This window comes from Denticeps clupeoides, chromosome 7, assembly GCF_900700375.1.
Source record: "Denticeps clupeoides chromosome 7, fDenClu1.1, whole genome shotgun sequence".
Taxonomy (NCBI): domain Eukaryota; kingdom Metazoa; phylum Chordata; class Actinopteri; order Clupeiformes; family Denticipitidae; genus Denticeps; species Denticeps clupeoides.
Window position 1 is genome coordinate 6,927,038 of NC_041713.1, and position 20,530 is coordinate 6,947,567.

The 20,530-nt window shown below is 43.8% G+C and overlaps 1 protein-coding gene across 14 annotated transcripts in view; it reads right to left on the bottom strand.

The window, feature by feature from the left end:
* Nucleotides 1-20,530, bottom strand: part of LOC114793594 (RNA binding protein fox-1 homolog 3-like) — a 306,221-nt gene that overhangs the window by 188,284 nt on the left and 97,407 nt on the right. For 10 of the 14 annotated variants that reach the window (XM_028985594.1, XM_028985580.1, XM_028985596.1 and 7 more), the window contains one exon: nt 10,830-10,900. The exons of 3 other annotated variants lie outside the window; for them this stretch is intronic. The gene's annotated coding sequence lies outside the window, so the exon portion shown is untranslated. Of the gene's footprint in view, nt 1-10,829; nt 11,142-20,530 lie in introns of those variants that run through there. One more of the 14 variants, XM_028985585.1, reaches the window with a different exon arrangement.

The window sequence follows — 20,530 nt, forward strand, 5'->3', positions numbered from 1 at the left end:
CTTATTTACTATTTTACTAGAAATATTCCCCCTTTGTTCTATTTCATTTATTTCATAACTTCATTATATTTAATTGTGCACAGCCAAAAACAGAGCAGTTCAGGGTGGATTTGTACTGCTATAACTAAGCACTTGACAAAAAAAAAAAAACTTAAGTCTTGAAAAATTGTCTCTCTAAATGTTTTAAATGTGTATTTTAGCGGTAATTTACGATCAAATAAACATAGTGTGTAAAATCCTCAAATGCAAAAACGTTTCTGCCAGGATAGTTACAAGTCACAACATTTACATTTACATTTACATTTCACTACCGGTGAATCTGACATTCACAAACATCCAGAATGTGAGTCTGAGGGGAAAAGACATAAAAAACACTGTAAAAAGTGAACACTGGCTAAAATTATGAAAAAAACGAAGTAATTTCTCACACCTAACACTTTAGCATAGACGTAATGTAAATAAACCAGGTTACAGCAGGTTTGATTGGTTTTTTTGCATTACGTAAATACAAAAATATTACTGTGACATATTACTTGAAGTGTTTAACTTTAGGCAGTGTTCACGTTTGTCAGTGTAGTTACATCTTCCTCTCCAAAGTACTGCTATTTTCCTGTTTATGTCTGTTCATTTCTGATTAAACAAGCGAGTGACTGAAGACACCTTTGATGTTAAATTTGCCAATACTCAGCAAACCCTGCGTCTAGTGTAGCACTTTAAAAATAGGGTTCAGAGTAACTTAAATCTGTTGCGTAAAAGGCCTAAATCTTGTTAAACAAGTAGATTATATAGAAAAACTATCTTCATTGTTGCTGCGCTGACTTAATAATACCAACGTCGTATAACCGTCTAGCTAGCTGTAGGCTAGCGCTCTACGCTGGTGTACCATGGCTTGATTGATATAGCAATTGTACTACATGCTTGCAGTAATTTGCTTTACCCGAAATTGCTCTGCAGAATCCTCGGGAACTGATGCATTGTGTCCCAACACTGCGAGTTGCTAGTTCATCAGGTCTAGTGCCTTGAGTAAAACGCACTAAACCAGCAACATTTTTGAACTACTCCATTTTTGCACAAGGAAATCAGGAACTTTGTGTGCGATGCAGCTAGAGCGTCTCTGACGTTGCGAAACTGCAGCAAAGTTTATCATGGTGTCATCGCCCAATCAGAAGAACATATATCAAATAGTGCAGCGGAAAGAGTGGGCCATTCGGGTGTCACTCACAAGGCTGTGTTGGCACAACAGAACGGGCTCTTTGAGGAAATGATTGATTTTCCCAAAACATGCACTCTCGGCATGGAGACAGATTCTATTAGAGTCACTGATACGCGCCTCGTTCGGCATGAATCACGAGTGTCGCCGTCAGTGTGAATGAACTGACAGGAGTGAGTAACGTCTAGATCTATTTTGTGAATGCTCGCTCTGTCACACACACACACACACACACACACACACAAGCACAAACTTTAAATTCATCTGCCCTTGTGCCATTTTGAATAGTTCTGAATTGTCGCATGTAGGAATGTAGATATGTGTATGTTTGTGTGTGTGAGAGGGTGAGATTGTAAAATGGAAGAAAACAACCTAAAGACACACACACACACACACACACACCAGCAAGCTGAAACTTTATAATAACCTGCCCTTGTACTATTTTGAATCATTCTGAATTGTTACATATAGAATATAGTTGGGCCTATGGAAAAGAGAGAGAGGTTGTGTTGGCAAGATGGAGGGAAATGCCTAAAGACACAAACACACACAGTCACACACACTAGCAGGCTAAAACATTGCATTCATCTGCCAGGATTACAACCTGGTCTGGTTGGAATCATTCTGAACTGTCTCAAAAAAGGTGTGTGTGTGTGTGTCTGTGTGAGGAGAAGTTTTAAAGAGACACACACACACATACGTACACAAATCCCCTCTGCTGGAACAGGCAGTCTCGACTGACAGGCATCTCAAGCTCCAGGTGGACCGGGGGCGAGGGGAAGTCACCGGGGTCAAGCATATGGACAGAGAGAGAGGGAAGAAGGCCACGACAACACACACACACACAGTCACAGTGTGTGTGTGCACGAGTTGACAGATGGGCCACTGTTTATGACCGAGTGTGTGTTAGGAAACATCGTCTCGGTGTCAGTGAAATCAAAATAACATTTTGGGTGAACATGCGATGATGCTGGCAGCCACCGAGGTTCTCCATGTGGCTGCAGAATGTGCATATGGCCTCGGCGGATGCATTACCATACCATCGAAAGAATATGCAAATAAATAAATACAAATAAACAACAAAAAAAAAAAAATCTACTCAACTGTCAAACAAACTCTGGTGGCTATTTGCCGTCGCTCAGGCTTTAAATTGCGCAGTTGTGTGTGCAGCTGATGGTGTTGCCGGCTGCCGTCGCCGCAGCCTCCGCCAACCAAATCAATTTCAATAGTCTGGAAAGGAATGAAGGCCAAACGGAATTCATTGAGCGCGTTTCCCGCCCTGCCCTCGCGAGAACGAGGCCCTGTCGAAATGCAGGCTTCTCATTTTGCGAGCCGTAAGCCACTTGCCGCGTGTTTTTTTTCCGCTCCGACGGTGACACGCCGCCGCGCTATCTGCAAAAAAATCGCACCGGCCGCTTCGTGTTTCGGAGACCGTGACGCCACTGAGGAATGTTTATTCCAGGCATAAAAAGTTTGACTCGGCTGAGTGTGGCGGCGTGACAAATGTTTACCGCCCTACTGCCTCTTATCGGTACTTTTCCACCTGTTCAGGGTAACACAACACATGCGCAACATCTTAACATACAATATTTCTATCGCTATGCGGTATAGTCAATTATAGAACATTGCACACCGTAAAACAAAAAGGATTGGTCCCACCCTCAGATTTTACATTGCTTTTTATGCTTTAGTCTTAATTACAACAAAACTGATTATAACTGATTATGCTTCTCTTATAATACAATTTTTAATGCAAAGGGGGGCGGAAACTTTAGTGTCAAACTAAACTAAAGGAAACTAAAATTCAAATACTGCATGGTTTCTGAGCTGAACGGCCTCGGTTCTAGAGAACCAGTATTGTAACTCATCTGTAAGTTGCACTGGATAGTTGCTAACTGCGTCCAAATGTAATTTTCTCTATCTCTCTGTCTGGAACAAGGAGAATGACTGCATCGTGCCAAACCACTATGGAGAAGCAGGGAAGTGGACCATACAGCAGTTTATTTTTTGGGGCAGCGGTGGCCTAGCTGTTAAGGAAGCGGCCCAAGGGTGAGCAAGGGTGGTGGTTAAAAGCAGAGGACACTTTTTTGTTGTGTGCACCGTGTGCTGTGCTTCACTGTGTCACAATGACAGTCACTTCACTTTCATGAGTTGCTTGCAAAGAAAACTGAGGAGACGCTAACAGAGCGATTGCATTTTAACATTGAGTTCTAAATGAAATCCGGCTCAGCCACAGAAAATATTTCTCCGCCTCACACTGTCTCAGGTTGTTGGGGGAGGAGGGGTGAGCCTTATCTGGCAGGTCTTTATCTCTCGCCAAGTGCTGTAGCCGAATTAGCATGCAGGGTTGCAGAGGGTCCTCACTCCAACAAAAAAAAAGGTGGCATAGCCCTCAGCTCCATTGCTTGCCCTCTCTCTCTCTCTCTCTCTTTTTTTTTGGCTCACTCTGGCTATTCACCCTCCCACCCTCAAAAGCACCACCCTGGCCGGCCTGCCTGCCTGCCTGCCCGCCGTCCCCTGTGTGGTAAGCAGACGCTGCTGTGTGACGGAGTCTGGTCCCCTCGCCAAACACAGGGTCCAGCTGTCTGTTCACATGCGGGGCCATGCAGTGGCGGGCCACCGTATTAACCCTCTCTCCTCGCTCTTGGGCAAATTGCCACTCGAAGGGGCTGCTGCTCGAATAACAATGAGCCTGGAGGCGTGAATTCCGAAACAGGAAATGATGAGCATTAAGATGAGGGGAAAGACAAATTACTGGAGACGTCCAAAAACTGGAAATCACCTTATTTGTTTCTGCACGTTATGCAGGTGCGGACCGGGCCGCAGAGGCAGCGCAACTCTCGCCGTGTTAGATATTAATTAGCGAGACATCTCCGAACATAGGGACGAGGGCAGAGGGGTAATCACTGGCAACCGTAGCAGAGCCAGGGTTAAGAGGATAAGCCAGGGAGAATCATGGGATATCAGCAGGCCTGCTTCTGTGCCAGTCCAATGTCAACGCAATGTAATTCTTTCTAGGAAAGAATTGAACACCTCTATGAAACATTTTTTTTTTGTGTCTTCCTTCCATTCACAAATTTTAAAGATGATAAAATAACATCGTTGCTCTGTTATTATTTCTAATATCGTTTTTATGAAGAGTTTAAAACTGGAGGAGCCTGGTGATTCCTCATTCTGGATGATTAAAAGCTGCAACCGCCAATACATGACATGAGAAAACATCATTAACGATTATGTTTACTTATGTAAATCCATTCGACCTCATGCTAGCAAACAAGCCCCACGTACCATTGAGCATAGCGGCAGTTTGAAAATAGTGCCCTTAGTCAATCTCTCTCAAAAGATAAGCGAGTGACAATTACAACTGTGTCACACTGCCACCTGAGCGTAGGAAGAGCAAAAAAAAAAAAAAAAAAGCATCAGCCTCCTATCAGTTGTGGAGACTCCAGGTCAGATGTAATTAATAGATACGAGCCTGAGTCTGACAAAGAGTAATTAAATCAATTTAAAAGGGAGTGAATGCACATCCAAGCTTGACGTCCTGCGAAGTTAGCGACTGATTTCCACTTGACTAAATAGAAAGCGCAGGAGTTAGGCAAGGTGACGTCTGCTGAGCGTCATTTGAAAAAAAAAAATAAAAAAGGAGAGAAAAATCTTTCTATTTTTCCGTAGAGCTCAAAGGGAGACTGTCACTCCCCTGGAACGTTCGGCGAGGGACTCTTTCATCCCAAACCTCGAAAGCCGAGCTGGAGTTCAGACGTCAGCTTTACAGTACACCTGCAGTTAGTGATGGGGTTCAGAGCCCCTCATTATGATATATGCAGCAGGCTGTGCTGTCAGCGAGGAGCGGCTGGGGGCGCGGCCGCGCCGGGGGGATAGACTGCATTAACACGGAGACGCATTAACGGCGGGGCATTATCACTCTAGATTTTTAGAGGTGTCAACAGAGGTTAGGTGCCCTTATTGTGTTTCTCGGAGGAGTTGAAGTTTTCAAGGTGATGACAGCGAGGGGAGATGGAGTCAAAAGCCCTTTTTTTTTTGTAAGTGTGTCTGGTCTTATGTTTTATCTGTGTACACATGCACTGGTGTGGTGTCTTTATTGCAGTTTCTGCGTCTAGATTATAAGGCTAAAAATAGGTAGAAAAAGCAAAAATGGTCAGCAGATGGTTAGTATGCTAAAATATGAAATGTCTCAATGAACAGCCAGTTTTTCTTTACAATAGACGTAACAGGGGAAACCCTTTTTAAAAATTGTACGTAATCATACATGTTTTAATAAATGGGCAATTTGGTATTTGGTCAGCGAGATTAAGCCATTGTGAAAAGCCACTTTTCAGAAAAAAGAATCTGATTATTTCACCCTGCCACTGGGTCCGTTGTCCAGCTCTGCTCAGGCCAGAGCATTTCACCAGAGTTGTCCATGGTTCAACAGTTGGTGTGGACCTCCGACCAGCCACCTCTGTGTGCTGAGGTTCACATAAGGTTCCTGGCTTCAGACAAATAAAGAACAGGAATGACATAAAGTCTTTGATGAGAATATTGTGCTCCAATCCTCTTGCCAAGCAGCAAAAGGTTCAACCAAACTCGAGGATGCAACCGAGCCGTCTTAACCGTATAGCTGTTCCTCTTCTTTCTTTCTTTTCTTTCTTTCTTTTTTTTTCTCTTTTTGTGGCTACCCATAGGCAGGAATGCAGGGTATGGCGTGGGAAACCGTGGGCGGCAGGCAAAGGCGGGGTGGGGGTTGCTGTCAGTGAGGAGGATCTAAAGAGAGCGACTTCTCGGCTTAACCTTAGCTCCGAAGCTCCACAATCTTCCACTTCTGGATTCAAGGACTCGTGTGAAAGAACAACAATAGCATGCCATTATGAGATGTATGGTTTCGCCGGAGACCTGTGTTTCCATGGGGAAATTTGAAAGCAATTTCACATTAAAACTATTCAAAAGAAGAAAAAAAAAAGGTATTTTGCCTATTGGCAGTGTTGGACGTGTGTACAGGTTGAGTGCGTGTACTGAGCCACTGGCGAACTAGAGCAAGGAACACACACACACACACACACACACACACAGACACAGACAGACAGACTGAGTTGAGTTAAAAGGACTGGAGTAGATGAGATTTCAAAACCTTCCCCACAGACACACTCTCTGCTTTGCACACATCAGCAGTGAAATGTTCAAATATTCTCCTCCACAGTTGCAACCCTCTCTTCCATGGCTGCCTTGCTGTACCAGAGAGACAGACAGACAGACAGACAGAAGGAGAGAGAGAGAGAAAGAGAGAGAGAGAAGCGGTGGGAGGCTCTGCTATGATAAATGAGGCGCTGAATTCATCAGGAGAGAAAAAAAGGGGCTTCTCTGTTCAGGGCTTTGGCTGTTTGGCTAAAAACTGGGGCTTAATTAAAAATGAGTCCCATGATCCTTTGCAGCTGGCAAAATGAGGGAAATGAAAGCCAGGCAGAGAGATAAGAGGACGGGTTTGAATGTGAAGGATTCCCATCTTTTTTTTCTTTTTTATTGCGCCCCCGCAACCATTTTCTGTCTATCCAACAATGCTGCATTAAGAAGGTTAGGAAGAGGGGAAGCATCATACAGGAAGTAGCATCTAACCCATAAATTCAGTAACTAACAAAGGGGTCAGTGCCCTAATAGAAACATGTTGCAGTATATATATTTTTTACTTTCCCCCAAAAGATAGTACAGTAAGGGATTGCAATATCAATTAAAATTATATTGTAATTAATCACAATAATATTGCGTTTCCAGAATGCATTAGTTGTATTATTATTATATAGTTGTTAAAGATCAGAAAATTACTGTCTAAAACAATGACAGGAATGAGCAGACTGGAATTTTCAGTTTGAAAACAAACAAAAAAAAATGTTGATTGTTATTTATAGATTTATTTATGTGTAATTTATTAATTTTTTGTCATTTATTCAATTTTCATACTGGCTGCATTGCTTATGGTTTTGTAGTTTCGTATAAAGTTAACTGATCCAACGTAAGGGTTCCATTTTCAAAAAAAGCAGCTTGGGTGTCAAAGGTAAAAAAATAAATAAATGAATAGAACTGGTTTATTACTAAACCAGTAATAAGAAAAGTGATGTCATTTTTTTTTTTTTTTCATTACTTTTCCGGAGGAACCTGCTCAACGCTTCTTGTCCCACTTCCTGTTCCACCACTTTAAAAACCAAAAGCCATTAGGTTCAATTTCTGTCTGGTATGCTTTAACCCTGAATACACTTAAAGGAGATGGATTAACTGCACATCTGCGATGATGTTCCCTCCCGACCACGGACTACCGCACATTATGTAAGACTTATTTCATTCCCTTCCATCGCAACTTTTTCAGCAGGAGATCAATTTTCTGCAAAAGGCATGGGGGATGTTGGTCAAGGTTTTCTGCCCTTGTCTCTGCTTCTTCACGCTGACCTCTACTGAGAAGGAAAGAAGAAAAAAAAAAAAAAAAAAGAAAGAAAATGGACAAGCAAGATCATATCACCAAAAACTATTGCATGCAGTGGCGGCCTTTAGCGCAAATTGATTTCGCCACCCAAAAACGGCATCCTGTCTCAATGAGGTGGCAGCGGGAAGCCCACCGCATACATCACTGTCACCTCCAGCGCCGACCAGTGAAATGTGATTCTTATCTTTATGAGCGTCTGCTGGGCGAGCGCCGTTTGGTGTCTGCTCGACGATAAGGCTCCGTAAGTTATGCCAAATAAAACCGCTGGTGTATTTGTTATTACGATGTAAAGGGTTGGTGGACGCTTCAGTGAAAAAAGGACTTAAAAAGTAATATGTCCACACTGATTAACCACACGGGGGGGTTAATGACACGAGAGGGGCTATACTTTCACATCGCCATAGAAGACAGTGCGTGGGTCATATCTGTCAATGTCACAGCATTTCTAGGCTGTGACATTGGACTGCATATACACCTGCGGTACACATATACTCATGTTCTACCATCTGTTATACGTCCAGACATACTGCAGGAGGAGGACAAAAAAAGTCCAAATGGAAGACAGTGGGCAATGCATCTGCAGCGATAGTGCTGCCCTGGCTTGTGACCGGAACTACTAAAAGGTGGATAACCAAGCAGTGATAAATGATATTTAGAAGTAGGTGTGTGTGTGTGTGTTTTTGCCTGCATGCCACCACTGATACCATTCCCAATATTAGTCAGAGGAGGGCGTCCACCAGGAGGAACCTGAGTAAAGTAGACATAACTACAAGAATACATATAAATCACTTCAGATGCACGTAACATAAAAACTTATATGTAAATGTACGATAATTTTTTTCCCCAATTCCTAATGCCCCTGGTACGTATGTCAATATGTGAGAATGGGACCCACGCCACCCATATTCTACATTCATGTTGATGTGGCCCAATATTGAAGTATATATAAAGGTTAAAGTGAAGTGACTGCAGCACAGCACATGGTGCACACAACAAAATGTGTCCTCTGCTTTTAACCCATCACCCTTAGTGAGCGGTGGGCAGCCATGACAGGGGCCCCAGGAAGCAGTGTGGGAGCAGTTTGTGGGGATGGTACCAAGCTCAGTGGCACCTTGGTGGTTTGGGATTCAAACAGGCAACTTTCTGATTATGGGTCAATTTCCTTACCTGCTAGGCCCCCACTGCCCTATATATGTAACCTCAAGTGCCCCAAAATCATCTATATATTTGCACTCCTAACACAAAAAAGTTGATGAATGTGGATGGCGCAAAAAAACCATAAAATAAGTGACATTTAGCCACTATATAAATGGAATGTGGTGATTCATAAGCAACATATTCTGGTGTTTCGTGAGCATCAATAAATGCTTGGTTTTCCATAAATGAGGACTAGTTTCTGGCAGATTGCGGCATTAAGTCTGTTCGTCATGTGGCGTAAAAACACACTGAAGTTGTCGGCTACCTGCCTTCAGACTGACATCCTCCGTTACATAACTAATTACATCCAGATGTAGAGTGGCGTGATGTCAAATATGCTCTGTGTTAACTCGCCATGCTATTTATATCCCGGAGTTACTGACAATATGGAGGGGCGGGGGGACAAGAAGAGACAAAAACTTTGTCTGTCTTGTTTTATTGCTATTCCACCCAGTTCCTCCAATAAAATTCCATTCAGGCAGACTGAGCTGAACAAACAGAGGGATTTAAGGATTCGGATTGGTAATCTAAAATTCTTTAATTGGCAAAACGGGTCCATTTTTTTTTTTTTTTACCATTCTTCTTAAGCAACTCATTCATTCTCTCATTCATTCTCTTTTTCATTCTCTTTGTTTTGTCAACACGTCTTCAACGTTCCAGGAACTGGTGGCAAGCATCCTTTTTTTCAGGTATGAGCATAAATGCAGAATGGTTTACAAAGCACAACAACGGATGTCAGAGGTCATGTGGTCATTTTTCTGTCTCTATAATACAGTCAGGGTAAATTACAGTAAAATTAACTTAATATCCTTTCTTAACCTTGTTCATCTTCAGTGTTCATCCAGAACCGCCTCTAAACTTTGCTGCTTTTTCAGGAAAACATTGTGACCATGCACCAGCCGCATGTGTGGATGTAAAGAGGAACACCCATGCCCACCTCCTAGTGGCATAAGTGACTGTTCAAGCCTTCCAGCGTGATGAGGACACTGCTGATGTCTTAACGCGAAGGTTGCGAGAGTGCGGCGCTCGCAGAGAACTCCCACTTTGCATATGCTAGTGGCAGAAGTGCGTGGGAGGATTCATTTGCCCCCTATGCAGGTGGATGGCAAGTGGAGGTGAACACCGCCTCTCTGACCTCTGTAGCTGATATTACATGGCGCACACGCACTCGCGCACACATTCTTATACACATAAGAATAGATACACACACAGAAACACACACATGAAAACATATTACATAAAAAATTACAAATCTATGTAATTACTATGTTATTACAAAGGGATTGCAAAAACTTTTCTAAGGCTAAACTTGAAGCTATTCCTAACCCCAATCTCAGAAGCTTCATTTTAATTTAAAATTTATAAAATGCACTCATTTCCAGTACAAATATGAATCAGACTCAAACACATGCATATGCATGCAAATGTACATTTAACAGTACATATTGTACCAATACTCTCTCTTTCTCTCTCTATCTCTCACACAGACAAACACACACGGACGTATAGGATTCAAAATCTGACACTTTTTCACAGAAATGACAGCACCACACTTATGCTGAGGATGCAGAGCCCAGATGATTCAGAATCACACAGCGCAAATAGAATCTGGATGCAGGGGTGCAAACAAAGAGGCAAAAACTTTTTTGGCTGCGACTTCGAAGGTCTTGATGGTGCCCTGTGTGGTCGCAGCCCTGCTCCTCTGCCTCCGCTCCCTAATCCATTCTATCCATCCGTGCCGACACCTCCAAAAGCTGTATCATTCACAGCATCCAAGATCTTCCCATCCTCTCTAGCTATCTCTCACCCCCTGCCATCACCATTGCATGCACACTTCACTCCAAAAAAAATAACAAAAAAAAAAAAGAAAAAAGCAGCACATGCGAAAAAAAAAAAAATACGATGAACAATTCTCGCAGGAGGAAAGCCCTGTGGAATTTGCATGAGAATACTCACAGTGGGCTGTGCAGAGGATGGAGAGAGAGAGAGGGGAGCATGCAGCGTCGGTCCCTTCCGTCAGATAGAGGCTGCGCACGAGATCGAGAGAAAGAAAGAGAGGAGGAAAAACTCGGCTGTGAGAGCTGGCAGAGAGAGAGAGAGAAAGAGAGAGAGAGGAGGAGCAGAAGATGAGGAGGGGGGGGGGGGTGAGATGCTCATCCAATGCACAGCAAACAAGATAAAATAAAGAAATACAGTAAGGAGAGGAGGAGAAGATGAAAAGAAGAAAAAAAGAGAGGAAGAGAGAGACAGGACAGGGAAGAGAGGAGATGTGAGGAGGTGGACTTGTAATAGAAATAAAACACAAATAGACAGAGAGAGAGTGAGAGAGAGCGAGGGGACAGAAGGGAGGGAGGAAAGTGCTCTGGTGTGCAATCGCATCTGACAGGTCTGTGCCGAGGTCCGCCTACCTCCTTATCTCCCTCCTCACTTTCCACTATCGCTATTCAGTTGCAGCACACACACACACACACACTGTCTCCCCACCACAAACACATTTATGTATTGAGAGATACACACACACACACACACTCACAATTACCCACGCGATGCCTGTATACACACACATGCGCACACTCAGAGTACATCTATACCCACAGACAGACACATCTCGGCCCCGCCCACTCCACTCCACACCGAACCCACGCCCCGCCTCCTCCCCCCATTCCAGATCCTGGAGAGAGTGGGTGAGAGAGCTGCTTCCAAATGAGCAGGGCCATTCCCACTGGCATTCAGGCAATTACTGGAACTGGCACTGCCTTTTCTTTCTTTCCTCCTCAAATCCACCTCCCATTCTATCCTTTCCTGTAGTGTCTGTTCCCTCGCTCTGACTATCACCATCTTCCTTCCCTTTCTTTCCTTTCTGTTCAAGGCATATGCCTGTATTAATGTAGCTTCTGTCCTCCTCGCGAGCCGTGCCCACCCTCTGAGCGCCACCCGCCGCTCCGCAGCGGGGATCTGCGCCTACGCGGACTGGCACGCCACCCTGCGCCAGTCCCTACAGGTGCCCGACTCTTCCCCGTTCGCGAACGAATGTATTTTTGATAGTGCCACACTCACGGGTCACACAACTATTTTCACTTTTTGTACGTGACTTTGGTCGACGGCACGGATGCGTATTCTGCGTTGCCAGCAGGGATCTGCGATTATCTAACATGAGCGCGAGAAAGATAGCACCCGGCTGGCTGCTTGCCTTCGATCAGAGGCTGAGAACGGTGGCCCTCTCATGTGTTGCGGACCTGAAAAGATGCCATTCGTCAAATGTGATTTACGCCCAATTCGGTGTACTGTGAGTAGACAGAAGAAACTTGCTTTTTTTTCAGAACTTTTCATCACTTCTGCGAACGTCCCGAGAATATTACATTTATTACATATACATTTTTTTTTTTTTTTACAAATAATTATGACCGTGACATCTAGCCTCCTGTGAGTGCTTCAGCTCTTCCAGACCATAGTTTTGTCTTTATTGATCTCATAATTTCCTGTATTCTCTGATTGTTATGGAGTGAATTTGATTGTCATTGTGAAACACTGTGCCAACAAAGAAATGTGTCCTCTGCATTTAAGCCAACACCCTTAGTGAGCAGAGGGCAGCCATGACAAGCCCCCAGTGTCTGTGGACGGTACCTCATGGGGACCTCAATGGCACCTTGGTGGCTCGGGATTTGAGTGTAAAAATTAGTCTAGTCTTTTGCTTTATTCTGAACATCTATAGCATAGACTACATAGTGAATGTGTGAATGTTGTGGACAAAGCATTGGTCTGTCCGCCATAATTTTGCCCTCTTTTTTTGAGTTGTGCATCTGCAACGCCGACTGTAGCATGCTAAGTACCTGGTTGAGTTGCTGTCAAGCTACAATCAGCGAGAATGCAGGAGAACGGACGATGAAAAAAAAACAGGGACTTAAAACTCTCATTGCTTTTTTTTTCAGGTTTTTGGTTAAAAAATATCACTTTATGCATAGATTTTCGTTATGTAACGTTGTTGTGGAGACATGCTGGAGCAGCTGGGGTCAAAGATCATGCAATGTTAGTCATCAGTCATCTAGTACGAACCTTTACGACCTCATCACAAGTCAGAAAGTTGTCTAGTGTGAGCTGTGCAGCGATCCGACAACACTCAACTAAGACACATTATAGGTCAGACATTGTAAGACATTCTGAAAGGTCAAACTTGACAATAACTAACACAGAGTGCCACGATTATTACACAGAGCCTAATTTAAAATGTTCATGCCAAAAAGGCCTAATGGCAGAGAGAGGTGTCTCGCTCGTCTTATGATACATGCCATGTCACACCCACGGTCTCCCACTTTTGTGAGCATGAGTTATTTACACTGATTTTTGTTTCATCATGCCATGTTTACAGCCTATTTATTGTTTTTGCACATTAAGTGTCCCCACCTCACCAGTGATGTTGTCAAGTGGACCAGTTTGTGCAGGCTGCTAAATCTCATTTGACTATGCATGCCTGTTTTGGAAAGCACCTCACATTTGCAACTCTTCGCTTGGTTCAGTGCTTCTTCTAGTTTCCAGGCCTGCATATTCATGCTCATGAACTGTCAGATTACTCTCTGTTGTTAAAGCTCTAAAACTGCATACAAACATTAATACCAGCCAGTCAGCTGCTTTGAGGAGGACAGGGGGAGGAACTCTTCATCCATCACCCTGGGCTCACTCACTGGGGGAAGCTCTGCTGCACTCTGACCTTTTGTGAAAAGTCCTGCACAAACAGAGCTGAACTCTACACAACCGATTCTAATAAAACCAAACCCAAATTAAATTCATTGCACTGAACTTACTTCTCTGCAACCTTTCTGACAACCCTGTTATGGCAAGGGATGCAACCAGCAATTTTTTTGTGCATTATTAAACTGTTGTAATATACTGTCATTGGATATGTCTACTTCCCTCTAACTATTTCCACAGCTATTTGATTATAATGGAAGTGGATAATTTTTTTACTTTGGCTGTGTGGAAACATTGTGAGCCCCACAGCTCTGTTGAAAAAAAATGGAAATATATCAAGGTAGCTTTTTTTTACGGCAGTGGTGACCTAGCACGTAAGGAAGCAGCCCAGAAATCAGAAGGTTACCAGTTCAAATCCTGATCTGCCAAGGTGCCACTGAGATGCCACTGAGCAAAGCTGCATCCCAGGTATCCTTTATGATAATGTATAAGGTGAGGTACAGGGGTCCAGGCTCTGGCTGCGGCCCAGATGACCATTGACTATGTTCTATTACAGGCGACGTTAACCTGTCACACAGTTGTGACTCTTTATTGTCTCCCCTTGGCTGGTGTGAAAGGGCAGCAGTCAGAGCACTATTGTACTGGTCAAACGATCGGCAGGGTCCCCGCTATCCATCACCGGCCTCCCGGCCCACACATATCCACACACACACACACACACACACACACACAAACACAATCTGGCATGCCAATACCATCAGCACTGTGTCTATCTGTAGCTCACCCCACCATGCAATCACATCCAGGGTCAAAGGATCACGTCATAAGCCACCCCCTCGCTGCCAGCTTGGACTTGTACATAACATCAAAACATAAAAAAACACCTAAAAAAAGTGTAAATGGCCCTATTTTTTAATTAATACGAGATCCGGCTCCATCATACGTCCTTCTTCCCTCCGGCAGGCATTTCATTCTTCCCTTTTTCTGCCCGTGATCCATTAAGGGAGAGTGACAATTAAGTGACTAATTTGATTAGGCGATAATGTGAGTCCCACTTAATGGGAAGGACAGACTTTACAGTGCTGAGAGATTAGTCTGGTGGATGCGCGGTTATTAATTAAGACAGCCCTCCTTTTCATGATTACAGTCAAACAGAGGCGCGGTTTACTGACGCCTGCCAGCCACGGGGAAAAGAGAGAGAGAGAGAGAGAGAGAGTGCAAAAAAACAAAAAAAATGGAAAGAAAGAAAAGTGAGATCGCGCCAGCAGCAGGACACACGCAGAGCCTTTCATCAGACAGACATGGCAAACGCGCCGCAATTAAAGCGGCACGGACACGGTGACTGTTTTTATTTATTTATTTCACTGCTGGCATTTCAATCCATTAGCTATTCCTGAGAGACGAAGTCACGTCGAGTCGCCAGCTACCCAAGTGGCGGGCAGGTGGCCCGCTGTCAAAGCGGCGAAAAAAAAAGCCTCCAACTCCTTTGTGTATTCGGAAGCGAAGTCTCCGCTCGTTGGCGCTGTCTGGAGCGACTTTCATTGATATGGACGTCTGCGTATCCGCACGTCCTTGGTACATTTTTTTTGCAATGTCAACACTCTTTCGAGCCTTTTTTTTTTCTCCCTTTTTCCTGAACTAAAAAGGCTGGTTGTCTCTTGCCGTGCAACAAGTAGCAAGACGTCCCTGCACGCCTTCTGTTCTTCCTCCGTTCCTTTCTCCAAGAAGTGGATGGTTTCAACAATTCGCCGCCTAAATGGCACTTAACGTGTGTGGCATGTTTGCCAACTCGAGTGTCTGATGGATCTGTAGAAATAAAACTATGCAAAGCAATAAAGGTCTCCGAACCAACCAGAAAGCATGTAAGTTGCTAACGTGGTTAGGAGCCATGCTTTTGGGAAACGTAGCCCCGGTGTTCCAGAGCGTCCCATCTCCTTAATTTTCCCTCTGTTTTCTATGCCTATAACACCCCACCGGGGAGGCTAGAGGCAAACATGTCTCGACATTTAAAGTCAAGGACTCCCGAGAGGGCACTAGTGAATGTGCTCCATCCGCCAAACATATATATTGGCTAATACTGGGTGTGTTTGTGTATGTCAGATGCCTTCTTAATAATTCTTCATGGTTGGCCTGTTAGCAGACGGGGTCTCAAGATAATCCCAACATAGTGTGTGATGTCTGCTAACACAGTCACGGCAGTGGCCTGATGAACACACTCACCTATGAAAGGTGAAGGGAGCAGTGCTTTGCTCAGTAGCACCTAGGGATTCGAACCAGCAACCTTCTGATTACGCGTTTGCTTCCTTACCTGCTGGGCCACCACTGTGTAGTGAAGCGATTACCATACTATATTACCATACCATATTTATTTATAAAGCACTTTAACACAAGAAAGGAGCTGACCAAAGTCATGTCCATTAACATACAAAAATAAGTTAAATTACCAGGAACAAAACACACAAAAATGGACAAAAAATTCATTAAAAATGAAGAAAAACAGCATAAAATAAAACATGCAGCAATCTGAATTAAACAAGGAGTTGAATAAAACAGAATATTTAAGGAGAAATATTAAAAGAGTTAAGAAAGGACTGCATAAGAAGCCACGTAAAACACTGCATAAGAAGACCATACAACAACCACGTCACACTGGGTTGATAGCCAGGGTGTAAAATGAGATTTTTAAATGAGATTTAAACGCAGTGATTGACGGAGCCTGCCTGACACTGATTGGTAGGTCATTCCATAGACGTAGGGTGGCCACTGCAAAGGCCCTGTCACCTCTGTGCTTATAATGTGACCGAGGACCAGACAATAGTCTTTGGTCTGAGAAGAACAGGGTGAAGTGTAAGAACAGAGTAGGTCTGACAAATAGGCTGAAGCCGAGCCATTCGGTGATGTAAAAAAAATGTAAAGAATTTTAAAACAGACATGGAGCCAGTTTGGTGAGGCTAAGATTAGGGTTATGTGATCTCGTCTGTCTGTACCAGTGTGAAAACGGTGCATTTGCATTTTGTACTAATTGAAGATGTACAACACCAAGGTTTGTAATCAATGGTTTTTCACAAGGGGCTAGGGAAGCGAGGTCACTACGGGGGTCACCACAACCAAAAAGCATACATTCTGTCTTACTCTCATTTAGTTCAAGGAAATTTGATTGTCATTGTGAAGCACAGCACATGGTGCACTCAAAGAAATTTGTGAGTGGGCAGCCATGAAAGCCGCCCGGGGAGCCGTGTGTGGGGACGGTGCTTTGCTCAGTGGTCCAAACCCAATTACTACCATTGAGTACTGAGTGTGTAGTCAATTCCACCTGTTCATGATACAAATATCTAGCAAGCAAATTGCTCTTGTTTGTATCTGTTTATTTCTTTAAGTCACGTAGACATACTGAATGTGACGTTAAGGAACACTCCCAAGTATGAAAACCGGGCCCATAGTCTGCATTGTTGCATACTGTGCACAGTCAGTGGGAGAGATGAGATGGTGACACCAGTGCTAATATGTTTCTGGAGAACAAAATAAAAAAATATGAGGAAAAAAGAAATGGAGTAGATAATGCAGCATGCAGAACCACACAGCATCATAACTGCATAAATTGAGTAATTTAGGATATTGCCCATCTTATCAGTGTGATGCAAAGTCACCGGTACATAACGGTAGGTCAAACTTCATCTGATAATTTTGAAAATGAAGATTAGAAAAATCTGTTTGTGACAGATTGAAATGAAACCCATGCAGAACCAACAAATGGAACCGGCAGGGTGTACAGAGAATCGTATTTGATAACACATTCCTGACTGAAGTGGTGTGAACCACCTCCACGCGCCCATTTCACTTGTTGTTTATTACCTTTTTATTTCATATCGTCCACAAACTACAAGTACTGCTGAACTAATGCAGCTTTCCATGCATGTGGCGCTGAGCAACAAGTAGTACGAAGATTAGTTTTATTCTGATTTATTTTTGAAATAAATGAAAATAATTGAACCTGTTAAAGGCACTGTAAGTAGTTTTAATTCCATTTAACTGAATTTAATAGCATAAAAGAGAAAGGAGAGAGATAAGAGATAGTGAGAATGTACATAAGCCAATATACATGACAATCAAATTATTTTGAAGGGATCTGTTGTACTCAATGTAAAACATCTGTGCTGCCGAGCGGTGGTCACATTGCGGCAGTTTGATTTTCATTATCTACTCTTTTGTGCCTAATTTGTGTACATGCAGAAATTATTCTTGTCATTTTTAAGCATTTAGGACACTATCTTAATCTGGGACTAAGTACAGCACTATACGCAAAGTGTCAAGCTTGTTGACTAGTGCAAGAGCTGCATCTTATCTGCATCTTGAAGCAAAGAAACTAAATACCTCTTCTGTTATTTTATTTCTGTCATAAACATTCATAAAAAATGATCCCAGTATACCAGTTTGTCTCCAACAATGTCAATTGTTTTCATAATTCAGTTCCAAAAGTTAAATGCTCATATATACTGTATGAAAAAGATGAGCATATTACCTATCACCCAGAAGTTCCTGTGGTGCCCTAGTATTTGTAATTGTGTGTTTGTGTGGTCAGTATACGGGTTCGGTGCAGGTCGTTGCACCATTACTCAGTAGGGTGGGCCTTGACATACCAGAAAGGAGAAGCTGCTTGGATGGAGAAGATGGGTTGAGATGGTCGGATGTGGGAGGGATTTTCTCGTACTCTGTTCTCTCACCGGGGATCCCCGAGATCATTTAGCGCCTCATGCAGATCGCTCCTGCCGCTGTGAGCCTGCGGGCCCCAGGAATTAATGTAGCACACGAGTGGCAGGCGTGATTTATTAAAGTAACACCCTGATGGGAGAGGAAGGGAGGAAGGGAGGGGACGGCATCAGCGGCGGCCCTCTCCGCTCCCAGCTTGCAGTGCGGCGGCTCTTAAAGACCCCTGCATGCATTTTGAAGGCCGAGCGTGGAGCGTATTTCTTTTTTGTTTCAGATCTATCCTCGCCACTGTTCCCCGGCCCGGCCGCAGCATTAAAACGGCGCCATCCTGCTGCGCGCTGCCATGTCGAACAAGCGCGACGCCACAGCACGAGTGCGAGGAGGCGGCCGGCGATTGTGCGCCGCGACCCGCGGTGTCCGCCGACTGAGAGGATGCTCCCTATCTCCCCTGGACAGGCAGGATTAAAGGCAGGGAGAGCGGCCCAGCGGCCGTCTGCAGGGAGGCGAGGAAGGGAAGCACATAGAGGCATGCAAGTACACACACACACACACACACACATACAAAGTGTCCCCCACACCCAAATCTCTCTTTAGAGTTTGGCTTAGGCTGACCCAACCCCCCTGGCAGCATTTTTCAGAAGAACTCCTGCCTGTTGAGACAAACAAACACACTTAAACACACACACACACACACACACGCATAAACAGGCATAAGGCGGAAAAAAAAAGTTCAAAGTGGCAGGGATGCATTTTCACACAAATATGTGGTAATATTGGGCCAGAATGTTGCTTTGTGTGTGTGTGTGCGTGCGTGAAGATGCATGCATTTGTTTTTTCAGGTAGTCAGGTTATCTCTCGGACTCCTACCCCACCAAACCCCCTCTAAGCGCAGCACATACGACAGCACTTCTCTCGGCTTCAAAAACAGTGTGTCTCTGTGCAAGTGTGTCTGTGTGAGTGTGTGAATTCTGGGCTGGAGGCAGAAAGATGCTGTTTGTGAGGAGAATAAATGAACAGGCGGTGCTCTGCTGGGTCCCCCCGCTCGCTGGAGAAATGCTCTCCTTCAACACGAGCTCCAGGGAGGGTCCTGCGACGCGGAAGCCTTTCAGACGTCTGCCTGAGAGGCACAGGCGCACAGGTTCGCATCCCTCATTGTCATCCGAATCAGATAACAAACCCTGGGGAAGGAAGGGGGGGTGCCGTGGACCAGCGGTGGAGCGGACATCATGAATAACGTCTGGCAACGGAGGTCAACGTACGTGAACCCCACATCACACAAACGACGGCAGGCTATTATATATTTATTAAGCAAGAGGGGAGATTGGTAGCCATTTAACAGATGGGCATGGTGGATTAAAACCTAGGTGGTCCCCCAATTTTTGGAAACACAGTAAGACCTAAAGGGACTGGGAGGGGTGAGTCTAAATAAAAAGTGGCAGGTCTCAAATCAAACCAAGTCAACTGGCTGGAAGGCATGAGACGCCAACCTTTCTTTTTTTAGTTTCTTGTAGAGACATAGAGGAGACAGGAGCATCGTTGCAGGTGAGCCACATAGCTTAAGAATGCAAGAGGGAGCATTACTGCAAAACCTACAAAACATATATCAAAGAAAGGTCACGTTAATTTCGTATGATAAGAAGTGCTATTTTCAAACACAGACAGGTTAACATTGGTGGAGATATTGCATTTCTATCTTAAACTACATAGTTTTTGTTAAATGTTAAATGCTATTTTTCTCTTATTTTTGTTACTATTTCAAATTGTTTCAGGTTTATTTAATGTCAGTCTCGATTGTGTGTCCAAATGTACCTGGTTAATAAAACTGATTCTGAACGTAACTGTGTACAAAGCAGCCAGCTCCCAAACACCAGCAGAGATGTGACTGTTGGAGATAGGGCAGCTAATTATAGTGTTCAAGAGCCAAAATTCTGCAGAGATTCATTCCACCTCTGATGAACTCCAACCGCTTTGAATAATTAGTGGATTTCTTACAAGGCATGTACTATATTGGCACTGCGCACTTTGGCTGTATAACTCTAGTTGTGACTGAAGCACAGTGAATAACAAGCTAACACTCTATTATGTCACATTAAAAAAAATACATTTTCGGAATTAATGTTCATACCAGACCAAAAAAAATTAGGCTTATCACAGCAGTAGCATATCTTTCTTTTACCATTGTGCTGCTAAACCACTTACTAAACCCTTTGGTAATAAATGAATAACATGATAAAAAGTCTATAATTTTTTTGTGACATAAAACT